Here is a 16,902-nt window from a genome sequence, read left to right on the forward strand (position 1 = left end):
TGTGAGAAAAAATTGATTTTGGAGTCAATTTAGCAGATATCTTGAAATATATGTCATATTGGATGAGTGATGTTGTAAAAGAGATCCATTGTGATGAATAGCATACAATATGCCACAAATATTACACAAATCAATGAAATAGGAGCATTTCTATGCAACAAGTAATTTTTAGTAAACCATTGTGTCGACCATCTTGCAAAATTGTGTCTGAGTCTGACATGCTGTTGCGCGTGTGTCATTTCGGAGCATCAGCAACGAGTCACAGATTATCCCCTCTTTTCTGCTTAAAATGGCCTCCTTTCTGCTTAAAACTGCCTTTAGAATGATTTAAGAGGTATTACTTTGTCATCTGATGGTTAAAATCACATTATTCCCATTGATCGCTTTGGGTGTAGAGAGTCAGACTCAGAGCTGCTGTGGCGCTATGATTGCTCGCCCATCTTTTATTATGAAATAATGCAGCATTTATGCGGAAATGATTGTTGTACAAAAGCTTCAGATATCTGTTGCTGAGATAGATTATGACTGGAGGGCAGTTTTAAGCAGAAACAAGGTGATAATCAGTGAATTGCTGCTGATGATCCTAAATGACACATACGCAGGGAAGGCAGGCCAGACCAATTTCTAGGAGGGGACCGTTCAGTGACAAGTTTTTACCTTGTGTGTGCTTTTTATATGTGTTCATGTACCGGGGCAGGCTTATGTGTGTTGTTGTGGTGTCGTCTGTCATCATGAGGCCGGTCATGGTTTGCTCAGCCCTGCTGTTGACCTAAGGCAGGACATACCTAAAGGCACTTCTGCTCCTAACTGGCAATTAGGATGGGTTAATGCAGTAAACACATTTCATTGTGCAGGGAACATGTTCCTTTGTGCATATGACAATAAAATTCTTTTGCATCCTTTGAATCCTGTTTCAAGGAATAAATGAAAACCAGAAACAACTGACATAATACTAGGGGCAAAAATTAAACCAGAAACTTTATTTATTTATTTATTCATTCATTCACTTTTATGCATTAGAAGAGAAACATTTATTTGAAATAGTTGTGGCCAGGCAACAATGCTGAGGTTTTTTGTTCTTTATTAAAATTTTATCTGATGGGTGACATTAACAGTGTTGTCACGCACTCAGCCCACTTAATGTTTGTGAGTCTGTTTCACCGAGCTTTCTATTTTCCAATGCTGCTGCTGCAGCCGTGTACAAGCAGATTAAGCCTGCACTTACAATTGCCCCTTTTTAAGTATATTTTAATGACATCGCACAGCAGGGCCAAGCAAAATAGCCACTTAATACTGTCGCTGAAGAGAGGTTGTTCACTGGGATATGGACCAACTGCTTTCTGAATCAAAACAGTCACACTTATCAGGTCAGTCAACATTATTATAACATCTCAAGATGTAATCCTCTCGTGATACACAAAGAAAGAAAGAAACATTGTGTCTTCTGTGTTTGTGATGAATTTACCATTCTCATGATTTTAGTCATGTCCTGTTTTCACTGAGTTATTATCAGTATTCTTTTGTTAACAGCCACAAGCAAGTTGCTTTGATCTTCATCTAGGTCTGCTTTAAAACAATAGTCCCATCTGTGGAAATGTGAAAAGTTGAATTAAACTGCAGCTGATGTCATTAGGTACCCAGATCTTCTCCTGTATAAATAGAAAATAGACGTTGAGAAAGAAAACAGTTGAGCTCAGAAACTAATTTTGATATTGCTTGACCATTGTGTGATTTCTCACAGAGGGCTTTCCCACCAATTCACTGCCAGTGCTATCATCTATATCAAATTAAGCTATCTAATTTTCCTGTCTGTTGTAACGACCCACTTACACTTAATAGGATGTAATATAAAACCAGAAAGTCAATTTATATCTTGTGAGAGCGAGCTGACAGAAATAAGTTCAGTTTAAGTTAAATCCACAAATTATAGGAGAAATGGCACTCTGAGTGCATACCTCTGCTGGCAAAATAACCAAGTATAAAATAGCCAAGGAGGCCAGCCAGAATTCTATCATCAATCAGGTCTTTGTGATGTCATGAGTTGAAATGTCAAAGAAGTCTTTGTTAACATGTTTTAAAAAATGAAATAATTGGTGAAATGGGTGCAGTGTCACTTAGCAATGGCCACAGCAAAATCTTCTCAGTGATTCCTGTTTTCAAACAACAGTCTGAATTAGGGCTGCACATCACCCTGAACCAATATGGTGCAGGCTTCACCTTTACAACCTCATTACTTTACTTACCTCTTTCTGATTGCAGATGACACCCAAAGCTCTCTCCACCACCCCATCGCCACCAGTTGGGCCTTGTTTGCCATGGGAGCTGGGGTCCACTCTCCACCTCTTTCATCAGTGAGATTCGAGGCACTCTGCTCATCCAACTGCCATGACAAGGACCAAGGCCAAAATGAACAGTGTACTTTACAGCAAGTTGTGTAATAAACTTCCCTTCTTTAAGCAGCTGAGTCTTCTGGTAGAATTACTTTTCATTGTTATGCTGATGACACTCCATTTTGCATGAATAATTGGATTTAATCTCTCAAGTTATTATTTTCGAGGAATGTCTAGCTTCAGTGAAAAAGTGGGTGTCCTGTAGTTTCTTACGTTTACATTCAGAGAAGACTGAGATGATGACAAGTGATCCTGCAAGACTCACACACACCATTATAATCAGTTAACATTGGATGCATGTGTCATTCATCATAGTAATAAAGCAAAAAATAATAATAATCACAGGCTGATCTTTGATCCGACACTGTCCTTTGACATAAACATTAGAGAGATTAAAAAGAAAGATTTTTTTGCATCTGCTTTCCTTTCCATTTCGTTTTATTTGCCATCTTACTACATATTAATATAAAAAATCTTCAATTGGTTCAATTTTAGTTCTTTTATTAACAATAAAACCTTAAATGGGCTTGTCCCCTCTTATCCGGTAGCCCTTATTAAACCTTAAACCTGACCTGTGTTCTACTTTCTCCGAATGCCAGATTACTCTGTGTTCCAGTACTATAAAAGAAGTCAGCAGGTCACAGAGCTTTTTCTTATTGTGCACCTTAACTGTTGAATAGCCTGCCCAATTAGATAAGACAGTCAGGCTCTGGCATTTATTTAGTCCAGATAAAACACTCATCTGTTCACTTTATCTTATATTGAGCTGTATTGAATCACTGGCTTCCTTCTCACTTCTATAAGTCACACAACCAATGGGTAAGAACTCAGTCTCAGCCAAACCAATCTCCTGGGGAGTGGCAGCATATAACAGGACACTACTGCCAGTGAGCCTGGTGGCATGTAATATGTTAATTTGTAAGGCTGAAGTTATGGTAGATTAGTTGTTTTGATGAATTAATTTCGGCTTTTCTCTCTGTCCAACATCCTAGTTGGACAACATCCAGTAAACTGCCAGAATGGGTAAATGTGTGTATACCCACAGCAGATGGTCGCCCCACTGACTCTGGTCTGCTTGAGGTTGCCTCTTTTCATCAAAAAACAAAAAAAACACAAGTAGGTGGCACATGACATCCACTGGGGCAACATATCTCTAGCTCTACTTCTGACCTGCTCAACATCATGGTTACAGGTCAATAGAGGTCATTTGAGTCAAACTTATACACACACACACACACACACTCATCTTCAACTGCTTAGTCCAATTAAGGGTCGTGGGGGGCTGGAGCCTATCCCAGCAGTCATAGAGAGCGAGGGGGTACACCCAAGACAGGACACCAATCTGTCTTGAGTCATACTATTCTTCACAAATACAGCACAAAATTTATAAATATATTGCAGTGCTAAAATACCCTTGGCCATATGAGCATTCTCTTCTTTATAATTTGCAGTTGTTTAATTAATCCTATCCTATTGTCTTATGTACAATTTGTACATGTTCAATAAAGCCCCTCTAACAATTCAATCAATCAATTATAAACAATACTTACATTTTAACAGCATGTGTAGGACGGCGTGTGTGTACATGAGCTTTTGACAAGAGCGAAAGTTAGCTTTGCGTTAGCAGAAGTTAGCATGCATGCTCATGTCCGCAAAATGTCTTCTAAATCACTCCAGAGGTGTTATTAGGTTCCAAAAACAGCATTTTCAGTTTTAGAAGTGTTTATTTCTCACTAGCTTTTACATAATATATGAGAAAGGTGTTATATTTAGCCAAAAATTAAGCAAAGTTAGCCGCTAGCGACACCAGGAAGTGACCTCACCACGCTAACGTCTGCGAGATCATACAATAAAAATAGGAACAGAATGTGATTTTTTTTAACCTCTTAAAATACATCAAGGTTAGCCATCTTTGAACTTGTCCAAGGTCTGTGTCCCAAGAATGTTCTCTGTGAATTTGAAGACTCTGGCAGTAATGGGACTGAACTTATGCTGAGTATGGACAGATGGAAGGAAGAATGAAAAGCCTTCACAATACCTGATGGCCATATTTGATTCTCTCATATATATATATATACACATATGTGTGTGTGTGTGTGTCCCAAAGCAGTTTCACATTTATGTGCCTAAATAGGCAAATTGTCCTCATTATGCAATTTCTATCACCACCGGCGCCACACAAATTTTGCTGTCGTTTTGAAACAAAAAAAGAACAATGAAAGATAACAAACAAGCCCATTCCATGTAACTTGACAATCATGTGTTGAGAGAGAGAAGAAAGAAGGCAGCTTCTGTTGCATTCATACAAAATGCTTCCTGCAGGTGTGGACCTGTCTGAGTTTTAGAATATAATCACTGTGAACCAATCAGAAAACACATTCCTTATCTGATTGGGCCATTTCAGTATGAAAACCATTTTTCTTTTACCAACAATCACACCTGCTCCTATCCATCATTCACTGGCCATCCAGCAGGTGGCAGACATGTCTGTGGGATAGTACAAAGGCAAGTTGTTTTGGATTGATTTGGTGCATCAAACTTCATCAGATTTTTATGAGTTTGTCCTCACTGTATCCCATTTTAATTTGATAAGTTATGAGATGGCAGCATTTATTGTTCTTGAGCTGACTCTTGTCTATCTATCTATCTATCTATCTATTGACACTACATTAGGGTATATGGTGAGGTTTTTCCAAGGAAGATCAACTTGTACCTCCATCCTCAGGCATCAGACCTCAAGAAGAAGATTTTTTTTTTTTTTTTTTTAACAGATTAAACAAATCAATTAAAACTTATTTTCTGGAAATCTTAAAGCTATAGGGCCTTTCAAAATTCACAAAATTGAGAAATTTAGTTTGTATCAAATTCCAAACATTATAATGTAGGTTTATTTTGTAACATGTTGCAACATTACAGCTCTTTTTAATGAATAAGACACATTTATCTGGGGGGAAATTTCATAGTGAATATTGTCTTTTCCTTCATCACCATCCTGCAGACTAACTACAGGAGGAAACATGTACACGCAAGTGTGAGGTTTTGAGATTACCTGTGACCCATGTTATGTTAACATCCATAAGATTTTTTGTAAATCACTTCCAAATCTACCAAATGTTGGTTATAACAGCTGATCCCTTGAATTTTGCCCCTTCAGGGGTTGAAATTCAATTTTTTTTTCCAGACAGCATGAATTTTGATCGTATTGGCAATATTATATTATGAATCCCTTATCTAAATGCTAAGGAATAAAATTATAGTGGTGCCAAAGTAAACTCATTTTATGTTTTAAACCTTAAAAAAACAGTGGCACTATACCTTTAAGCTTTCTGTGAATTCTTTTATCAAACCCAAAACATAGAAATGACAACAGGTGTTCATCAAAAGAAATAAGGACAAATATCTGAAAATCAAAGTGTCTGTTTCAGACCAGTGGATTATAAAAATGCAGAAAAACTGACTGCACAGTAAATTTGCAGAGTAAATTTTACTCTGCTGGGATAATATTTAGTCCTAGTCTAAATAGAGTAAAATTCACTCTATTAAAGAGTGAAAACAGCTCTCTTGTCAAATCAAGTGTTTCTACTCCAATAAGAGTTGATATTTCACTGTGATAGAGTTGATTTAGCACTGTGATAGAGTATATTTAACTCTATTGGATTGGGACCAAATGTTATCCCAGCAAAGTAAATTTTACTCTGCAAAATTTACTGTGTGTTAATACTTTCTAATGCTGACACTGCTGTGCCAGCATTAGAAAGTATTAGTTGCTGGGTATGAATGTATTTGTGAAAATGGCAGCTATTTCTTATATGAGGTCTGTCCATAAAGTATCGTACCTTTTTATTTTTTTTTAAACTATATGGATTTGATTCATATTTTCATGTCAGACAAGCTTGAACCCTCGTGCGCATGCGTGAGTTTTTCCACGCCTGTCAGTGACGTCATTCACCTGTGAGCACACCTTGTGGAAGGAGTGGTCCCGCCCCGTCGTCGGATTTTCATTGTCTGAAAATGGCGGAATGATTTGGGGTTTTTTTCCATCAGAATTTTTTCAGAAGCTGTTAGAGACTGGCAGCTGGAAACTATTCGAAAAATTTATCTGGCTTTCGGTGAAAATTTTACGGGCTTCACAGAGAATAAGGACTGTTACTACAGCTTTAAGGATGGCCCACAATGGCGCTTGGCGCGCCGCGCTCCGAGCCGCGACGACAGGCACGAACCACCGGATCATTTCTAAATGGATGGCTCTGTGGATACGAGACCGTCGTGTGCACTTTCTCTGGTTATCACAAGAGCTGGACATCAACCATTTTCCGGCAGATTTCACTTTTAACAAGAGATTTTGTCGTGGAAAGCAGCGCGGAGGCTTTGTGCGTCACGACCGATTCGCTGTTCGAGCGAGACAAAGAACGCCTCCGTTTCGGGTGCCAGAGGACAAGTTCGGACATGCCAGCTCTACACAATTTCTCTTATAACTCACTCGAATGGTAAGCATTGAAAGCCGAGATAGGATGGCAACACCACATAAGGGGGTCATTTCAGCTGTTCCAGGTCTCAATAGAAAACCAATGGGTAACTTCATGCAGGCTTTGTCCAGTATATATACATTTTATGGTAGTAACGTGCTACAAGTAATGCACCTCAGTAAAGAAGTAGGTTTTGCATGAGAACTTTTGATGGTCCTTTTGTTATACCTGTCGTTATAGTCTTACTTGACTTGGGTGTTGTTATTGTTGTTGTTGTTATTGTGTTGTTGTTTTTTAAAAAACTATTACTCTGCTTTTTAGTTAAGTGCATTTACCATAATAGGTCAGTATGGTGGCCAATTAGTTAATGAACTTGTTCTCAGTTCAAGATCACCTGTGCCTATAGAGCTTAATAGTGACCACCCATATTTTTTAAGGCTTTGGTTTCAGAAGTGAAATCCCATTAATTTTCTCTACTGACATTTTTGAAAATTCATGTATTAAAGCATTTTCAAGCCTTGAACAAATCCATTCAATACGATGGAATCATGACCATAAAAAGATTTGAATTGGATTAAAAATGAAGGAAAAATGAAAAAAGCCCAAAGGTACCAGACTATGTACATAATTTTGTTTCAGCGAGAACAAACTACTCATCCCAAATGTATTGCAAATCCATCCTTCTTGATCTTTTCTCAGCTTCTAATCCTTTTCATTATCATAGTATTTATATGGATAGTAATAGTGCATATTAAGAGTTTTGTATATATTTTTGTTGTTATGTTGTGTGTCTACCTCTATTGTGCCCTGGCGTCCTTCACAGAGTATACCTCATCGCTTGCCCTGTGGATACTGGGAATAGGCTCCACATACCACATCTCCTGCAGCAAAACTAACAAACTAAGTCCACCAGCAACAAACAACTGCTTTGCAGGTTTAAATAAATATTTTCCTGGTAACCACAATGTTCACCAATCAGAGGACAACGCCATTTCAATTTAGGATTGTGTAGTGCACGTGCACACGCAAGGACTGTTTCGGACATAATTCACCAAGTCAGACATTGTTCAGAAGGCAATGCAGCCACTTACGATAACACTGGGTTTCCGCCTTAGGGTGCACTGGCTCATGCAATAGCACGAACGTAGTCGTGACGATACCACCCGCTGTGTTCACAGCTGGACGCCGTTCTTTGGTTCTGCCGGCTGCCACGTGCTCTGAGCTGGATGCTGCATATATAAATAATTATTTTGTGGCAGATTAATCTTTTTTCTGTAAATTGGCCGTTGAAAACGGCTCTAATTGCATCCTGAATCACAGAGGAGGCTGCAGCCAGAGCCATTCGCCTGCACCTAACTACCTGCAGAAAGCATTTTGAGCCATCTAAAAGGTAATTATTTGTCATGTTTACATTGTCATGGCTTGATAAAACAGTTGTGTGTTCTTTCCTTCTGTCTGCAGCTGTTAAAGTATGTTTATAACAGATTTAACTTCTTGTTATAATCCTTTAGAACGAGCTGCACTCTGATGCGATCCGCTGACGTCACCACTCGCTCTGTTCACTTCTTCTTTACTCCACTTGACGAGCTGCACGTAGTGTTGGAGATTAGATCACCACATAACACGAATTTGTGCGTGAAAGATTTTTTTAACATTTCAAAATTGTGCCCAATGGCACCACACTGGCGACCCTCTCGCGTCCTGTCAGCACCGTTAAAGATGAGTTTACTCTCCAGCTGTTGCATGAGCCACAGGCATGCTTGTGTCAGTGCACCTTTACACAGGGACATGTGTCACAGCTCTGTCAATCAAACCTGTTAACATGTGACTGTCCGCTGCTGTAGAATAGTTAAACCTGTTCAACATCTTACTGCTCAATGTCTCAGGCTTCTGTGGAGTGCCACAAAAAGGGTTTTCATGTGCTGTATGCAAAGCTTTGATTTTGCCTGCTTTGTTTTCAACTGCTGACATCTTTCTGCAGCTGGAATGGAATGTTCGTTCAAGCAGCCCAGTCTTTTGTCCTCCATGGTTACACCCCCCTGCGGAGTACAAGCCGGGCGAGCAGTATTTAAGATGTGAACCTGAAATGTGATTTTGTTGTTTTGAACTTGTCTCCTTTTGTTTCTGACTCAGTTTCTACAATAGTGTACTTCTTTCAGTGACATTGCAAATAAAATACATTTTCTTAAACTCATACACTTTGGGCTGCAGCAGGGGCACATACCATTGTCACACAAAGTAGTAGCTCTTAATGAGTTTATTTTGGATAGTTACAAATTTTGTTATTTTTTTGTTATATTATATATTTATAATATATTTTTACTTCTGGAACCGTACTGTTGAGCTCTATTCTAAATGTAATTTGGACCTGCACCAGGAAGGACATATAGCGAAAAACTTGTACAAATCATCATGCCATGTCGGATCTCTGTGACAACCCTGAGTAGAAGAAGGAAGAATCAAAAGAACATACAGTGCATCCGAAAAAGTATTTTTTTTTCCAAATTTTATGTTACCGCCTTATCCAGAATGGAGTAAATTCATTTTTTCCCCCTCAAACTTCTACTCACAACACCCCATAATGACAACATGAAAAGGTTTTTTTTTTTTTGAAATTTTTTCTAATTATTTTCAAATAAAAATATGAATAAATCAGATGTACATAGGTATTCACCCCCTTTGCACAATACTTTGTTGACGCATCTTTGGCGGCAATTACAGCCTCAAATCTTCTTGAATATTATGCCACAAGCTTGGTGCACCTATCCTTGGGCAATTTTGCCCATTCAACCTTTGCAGCACCTCTCAAAGCTCCATCAGCGCGGTATGGGCAGCGTCAGTTGCACAGCCATTTTCAGATCTCTCCAGAGATGTTTAATCACATTCAGGTCTGGGCTCTGGCTGGGCCACTCAAGGACATTCACAGAGTTGTCCTGAAGCCACTCCTTTGATATCTTGGCTGTGTGCTTGGGGTCATTGTCCTGCTGAAAGATGAACCTTCGCCTCAGTCTGAGGTCACGAGCGCTCTGGAGCAGGTTTTCATCCAGGATGTCTCTGTACATTGCTGCATTCATCTTTCCCTCAATCCTGACTAGTTTTCCAGTTCCTGCTGCTGAAAAACATCCCCACAGCATGATGCTGCCACCACCATGCTTCACTGTAGGGATGGTGCCTCCTTTCCTCCAAAGATGGTGCCTGGCATTTACACCAAGAGTTTCAGTCTTTGTCTAATCAGACCAGAGAATTTGTTTCTCATTGTCTGAGAGTCCTGGAGTTTTGCCTTTTGGCAAACTCCAGGTGTGCTGCCATGTGCCTTTTACTAAGGAGTGGCTTTCATTCTGGCCACAGGCCACACTATCGTACAGGCCTGATTGGTGGATTGCTACAGAGATGGATGGCCTTCTGGAAGGTTCTCCTCTCTCCACAGAGGAATGCTGGATCACTGACAGAGACCATCGGGTCTTGGTCACTTCCCTGACTAAGGCCCTTCTCCCGTAATTGCTCAATTTAGACGGGCGGCCAACTCTAGGAAAAGTCCTGGTAGATCTGAACGTCTTCCATTTGTGGATGATGGAGGCCACTGTGCTTATTGGGCCCTTCAAAGCAGCAGAAATGTTTCTGTACCCTTCCCCAGATTTGCACCCCAAGACAATCCAGTCTCAGAGGTCTATAGACAATTCCTTTGACTTCATGCTTGGTTTGTGCTCTGACATGCACTGTGGGACCTTATATGTAGACAAGTGTGTATCTTTCCAAATCATGTCCAATCAACTGAATTACCCCAGGTGGACTCCAATTAAGCTGTAGAAACATGCAATGTTGATCAGTGGAAACATGAGGCACCTGAGCTCAATTTTGAGCTTCATGGCAAAAGCTGTGAATACAAAGGGGAATTCTTCTCTGACGTGCGCACAATTAAACCCAACTGCACCGCATTCAGTTTCATTACTGCAGTATGCTGAAGGACAGTGATGCCAAGTCGGCTAAAAGCCCTCGTTCCAGTGCTCCTCAGCGTTCCACCTGCTGTATGTGCCTGATGTTTGGGAAAACGAGCGAGACAAGAGTCACGTGAAGCCACATATCTGGCTCTCAGTCTCCTCCTCCTCTCTGCGGTACTCCATGGCACAGAGCCCAACTAAGCATGCAGTCACAAAGTTCTTCTGCTGTGGCTGTTGAGGAAAAACTGGAGCGATCTGAATTGTTCAGCAGCTGACGGTTGGATGAATATGGGTGTGTGTGTGTGTGTGGTGTGTGTGTGTGTGTGTGTGTGTGTGTGTGTGTGGTGTGTGTGGTGTGTGTGTGTGTGTGTGTGTGGAGACAATTCACCTCATTCACAATGTGACAGAACTTAACGATGCGCTGTTACGCATGATAGCGCGCAATAATGTGGAACATTGTGCTTAATGGTTCCTGATAATTCTCCAGCAAAACATGCCATTAATCTTAATGCGTGGTAAACAGGTTGCAGCAGTTCCTGAGGACACCTGATGTCTCTGCCCCGAATCATCACATTCGTGATCAGCGGACAAGAATGTATACTTCGAGGCATTCGTGACGTGCTGTCGTTATGTGTAAACGCAGCGTTAACAACAGATTTTCCAACCTCAGCAAGCACGTTGAAGGCTCAGTTTGTTATGGTACACTTTGTGTTGTTCATGGTTTGACTCTTGGAGTTCTGATAATTATTACTTACCTTCTCCTCCTGTGCCTTGATAATTATTCCTCGTAAGTTATTTTATTTTTCCTCCGTGGTAATTATTCACAGTGCCATCTCCTGTTTTCTTTCAGTGTAATATTGTCCTTATGTTACAATTAATCTAATTCCCTCCATGTTCGTTTTTCTCCATGCTTTTACTTTGACATCTGCTTTTTGTGTCTTGTCACTGACTTTACTTCCTGTTCAGGGTTCACACGTGTTCTGGTTTCTTTAAGTGTTTCAACACTATTTAACTGTTCCTTCACTTCAGTGCCAAATTGCCCAGCTTTCATGCCTGCTTTCTCACATTCTTTCCTCGTGGTTGCCTTACAGTAACAGGCCTAATGTTAAAGATTTTATATATATATATTTTTTATCACTGTTAAACATTTGTTCCTTTGTCTTTGTTCTGATGAAATGTTATTGAGCTGTTTTGCACCTGTCTTAACGTAACCCTGAGAATGTACTTGTTATTATTACACTGACAGCACAACTTTGTTTTTGTAGCCACTAACGACTGGGAGTGAAGAGATGGAGGTTATTTTGACCTTATGCTGTACAAATGCTTACTGTTTTAAACAGGACACTCCAAGCTTTTGCAGAACAGATGATAAGTGCAAACAGAGGAGCCTGCAAGAACGAGATGTGCTGACCTTCAAAGATATGATTAAACAAAAGGAACCGTTTCTCCACACAGCTGCAACCATTGGCATACGTGCCATGAGATGTTTTGTATTACGGGAGGAAACTTGTCATGCGAACCCCCCCCCCTTACGACAAGTTTCACAATGTGGGTAGGTTTTCCTAATAAAAAGAGTGAGCATGCGCAGCAGTCCCCAGTGCTTTCAGTGGTACTACGTGTACGGACTGTCTGCACTCCTCGCGAGCTAAATTTGACTTTCTGTCTCACTGGTGTTTCTTGACTCTGTTTGTCTTGTTAAAGGTTTTAAGAATGTTTGGAGGAGAAAATACCCAACATTGACTGGGGGCTCGTCCGGGATCTCAACAATACCGGAGGTGTCCGGCGGGGGTCGTCAAGTCCAGACGTAAATCCTTGGCCAAGGTCCGATCGATTGATCGTGTCTGCAGTTGTCGACCGCCGTTGGCATCGTCTGGTTGACGAGATTTTCCCGAAGAGGACAGACAGGAAGTCGAGTCAGTGAGTAGAATTTCTTTGTAACAGTACTGAGTGAATGGTGATCAGATCACATAAACAGTTAAATTCCGCAAGCGATGATACAGAATCGTCTGTTAATGAAACACAGTTAAACTCTGTAAGGAGGTCGGACTCCTCTACGATGGCGAGGAACGCACATAGTTAAATTCCGAAGGAGGGTGCGGACTCCTCTGTTTTAAATACGAAGTAATACCGGTTTTGAGAATAAAAGTGTGAAAGTGTAATACTTTGGACAACGTAAGTGTCAACCGTGTGTGGAAGCAGAGGCAAGTGATTCCGCTTCCTACGGGGAGGTGAAAGGAATCAACCACACGATGGCAAATTAATTGTCACGTCCAAAGAAAGTGAAAACTTCAGATTTAGAACACCCTAGGTGTGCCCCCGTCTGAAGTCCAAATTATAACAAAGAATAATAATAAAAATGGGGGGAAAGACGTCTAAAAATAAGGAAAATTTATCAACTGACGACTGGAAATTTATGGAAGCAAAAAATCCAAAAGCAACAAAGAAATTGGAGACCTGGATAAATAAACATGACTTTGACGGACGACTGAACCTGACTAGTATTCAGAAGTTGAAGGAAAGGTTAGAAAAGGAACATAAAGGTGATGAGAAAAAAAAAACAGCAAGTAGGGGGTGATTTAGTGGCAGTTTGGGAAGAGGAAGCACAGAACAGACAGAAAGGAGCAGAGAAAAGGAGACTAGAAAAAATGAGGAAAAAGAAAGGAGTAGGGAAAGCAGAGGAAGATGTAATAGTACAACAAGAACCACAAGAACCTCAGAAACAGGCGGCAGGACCGTCTGGAAAATCATTATATCCTCAGGTAGAGGACGAACCACAGCATTATGACTTAGCAGTAAAACCAAAATAAAAATAGGAAAACCACAAACTCGTAGTCATACAAAATTACCGTCTGCACCACCAATGAATGAGACACATGAAGATGAAGAACAATGTCGCCACCTGACCTGCATGTCACAATGTGGCACAAAGACACTCCAGGTCCTGATGGTGACTATGAAAACAAATTGAAAGACATCTCACCTATGAAGCTGACAATGACAGATTTGATTCATGATGGCAACTCAACAGCCGTCATAACAGTGACAGGTGCCACTGAAGATGTTTTAAAATTGAGATTCACAGGTATGCCATTACATGTGTCACTTTGTAAACCATATTTGACAGAATGGCAAGATTGGGACTGACAGTCATGACAGCTTTGTCAGCCACTGATTGGAGCAGAGTTGGACCACGAACGGAGTTCAGTCCATCAACTAAATTGTATAAAGTGCCAGTTAATGTCTCATTGGTGCTGATAGCCGGAACACATATTGATGTGTCCACTTCACAATCCTGAGTGTTTCAGTGAGTCCTGAAGAAGATTATCTTCTTTCTTCAGTACCATCAGGATTGTGGACAACAGGTCCTTCAGACGTAGGACTGATTAAAAATGCACAACCTGTAGTTATAAGACCAAAAACAGAATACAGACCATGTGTAAGACAGTATCCATTGAAACCTGATGCAGTTGAAGGAATCAGACCAGTAATAGAGGATTTGTTAACAGCAGGAGTTATAGTACCATGTCCAGATTCACCATGTAACACACCCATATTTCCTGTAAAAAAGGCTCCGCCCTCAGTAGGATGGAGAATGATACAGGATCTCCAAGCTGTAAATGCTGCTGTAGTAAAAAGAGCTCCATGTGTTCCAGATCCGCACACACTGTTAAACTCATTGAGATCAAATTGTAGTTGTTTTTCTGTAATAGATATCAGTAATGCATTTTTCTCTGTACCAGTGGACCCAGATAGTCAATTCTGGTTTGCTTTTACCTTTAAAGGACAACGATATACATTTACCAGATTACCGCAGGGTTACGCAGAGAGTCCAACTATTTATTCTCAAGTCATGTCAGCATGTTTAGCCAATTTCGTTCCACCGGCAGATAGCCAACTATTAGTGTATGTTGATGACATTTTGATTGCCTCTGACACACGAGAAAACTGCATAACTGACACAGTAGCATTATTGTGTTTCTTATTTGATAATGGCCACAAAGTGAGTAAAAACGAAGTTCAGTTGTGTAGGGATAAAGTAAAATATTTAGGACATGAATTATCAGCCACAGGGCGTACTATCCTGTCTGACAGGAAGGAAGCGATTTTATATGCTCCAAAACCACAAACTAAAAGACAGATGATGTCATTTCTTGGACTGACAAATTACTGCAGGGCATGGATTCCTTGCTATGCAGAGTTGACTAGTCCACTTTCTGATTTGATGTACAAAGATGATATTTCAATGTCAACTGTGCTGGAATGGAACAAAGATGCTGAGGAAGCTTTTGTAAAAGTCAAACAAACATTAGTGTCATCCACAGTTTTGGCACTACCAGATTATAGTAAACCATTCATTCAAACAGTTGATTGTAAGAATAAGTTCATGACTAGTGTTTTGGTACAAGTGTATGGCTCAAAATTAAGGCCAGTTGCCTACTACTCATCTAAATTGGATGCAGTGGCAAGTGCTCTACCACCATGCGTACAAGCTGTTGTTGCAGCCTCTATGGCTGTTCAAAGTAGCAGTAATGTTGTTCTATTCCATCAGCTGACATTGAAAGTTCCACATGCAGTTTCTGCACTTCTGTTGCAGACAAACATGAGCTTTTTGTCCCCAGCAAGACATCTTTCGTGCATGTCCTTGCTATTATCACAACCACACCTTACGGTAGAGCGATGTACAACATTGAATCCATCCACATTGATACCTTTACCTGAGGATGGTGAGCCGCACAATTGTCTTGATGTAGCAACTGTCTGTATGAAGGCCCGTGTTGATCTTTTGGATACGCCCATCCCACACAGTACAATTGTGTATGTGGATGGATCCTCCACTAAAAATGCTTATGGACAAACACAATCTGGATATGCTGTTGTCACAAATTCAGAAGTATTGGATTCTACTTCGTTGTCATCATCATTCTCAGCACAAGCAGCTGAATTAGTAGCTCTAACTGCAGCTTGTCATTTATTTAAAGGAAAGGCTGTAACAATTTATACAGACAGCCAGTATGCTTTCAGCACAGTGCATGTGTTTGCAAAATTGTGGAAAGAGCGTGGAATGGTGACATCATCTGGAAAGCCGGTGACTCATGCCACTCTTTTAACAGCACTACTGAAAGCTGTGCAGTTACCACAGAACATTGCTATATGCAAATGTGCGGCTCACACCAAAGGCTCTGATATAGTTTCACAAGGAAATTATTTTGTTGACAGAGCAGCAAAGGAGGCAGCAGCAGCTTCTTCTATTTTTGTTGTACAGGAAACCACTCCAGATTTGCATTTAGGTCACACACTGCTTGCTGAGATGCAACAGCAGGCACCTGAGAAAGAAAAGCAGATGTGGTTAAACAAAGGAGCTACATTGGCAAATGAATTGTACTTATGACCACAAAAGAAACCCATATTGCCAAAAAATATGTTTAAATGGGCGGCTATCATGAGCCATGGCGTGACGCATGTCTCATCAGGGGGTATGATGTCGCAATTACAATCTATTTTTTGTCTTTATGGGTTCGATGCATATGCAAAACAGCATTGTAGAGCATGCATGACATGTGCAAAACACAACTCACAGGGTAATTTGAGACCCCAAAGAGGCAAATTTCCAACACCACAATATCCCTTTCAAGTGATTCATATGGATTATATACAGCTGAGTAAACATGAAGGAAAAGAATTTTGTTTAGTCATAATTGATGCATTCTCAAAATGGGTAGAATTGTTCCCCACAAAACATGCAGATGCACTTACAGTGGCTAAAGCATTGTGCAAAGACATCATTCCACGATTTGGAATACCAGAAACAGTCTATTCAGATAATGGAGCGCATTTTGTTAATACAATAGTGCAATACGTAGGAGAAGCGCTACAGATTAATCTTAAAAATCATTGTGCTTATCATCCACAAAGTGCAGGATTAGTGGAAAGGATGAATGGGACAGTAAAAAACAGACTTAGGAAGACAATGGAGGAAACAGGCAGACCATGGACACATTGTGTAGATTTGGTAAAAATGTACATAAACATAACTAGTATCATGGGGTTGACACCGTATGAAACATTGTTTGGCAGAAAATACCGATTGCCATATTATGGGCAAATCTG

Source organism: Thalassophryne amazonica, chromosome 5, assembly GCF_902500255.1.
Source record: "Thalassophryne amazonica chromosome 5, fThaAma1.1, whole genome shotgun sequence".
Lineage (NCBI taxonomy): Eukaryota > Metazoa > Chordata > Actinopteri > Batrachoidiformes > Batrachoididae > Thalassophryne > Thalassophryne amazonica.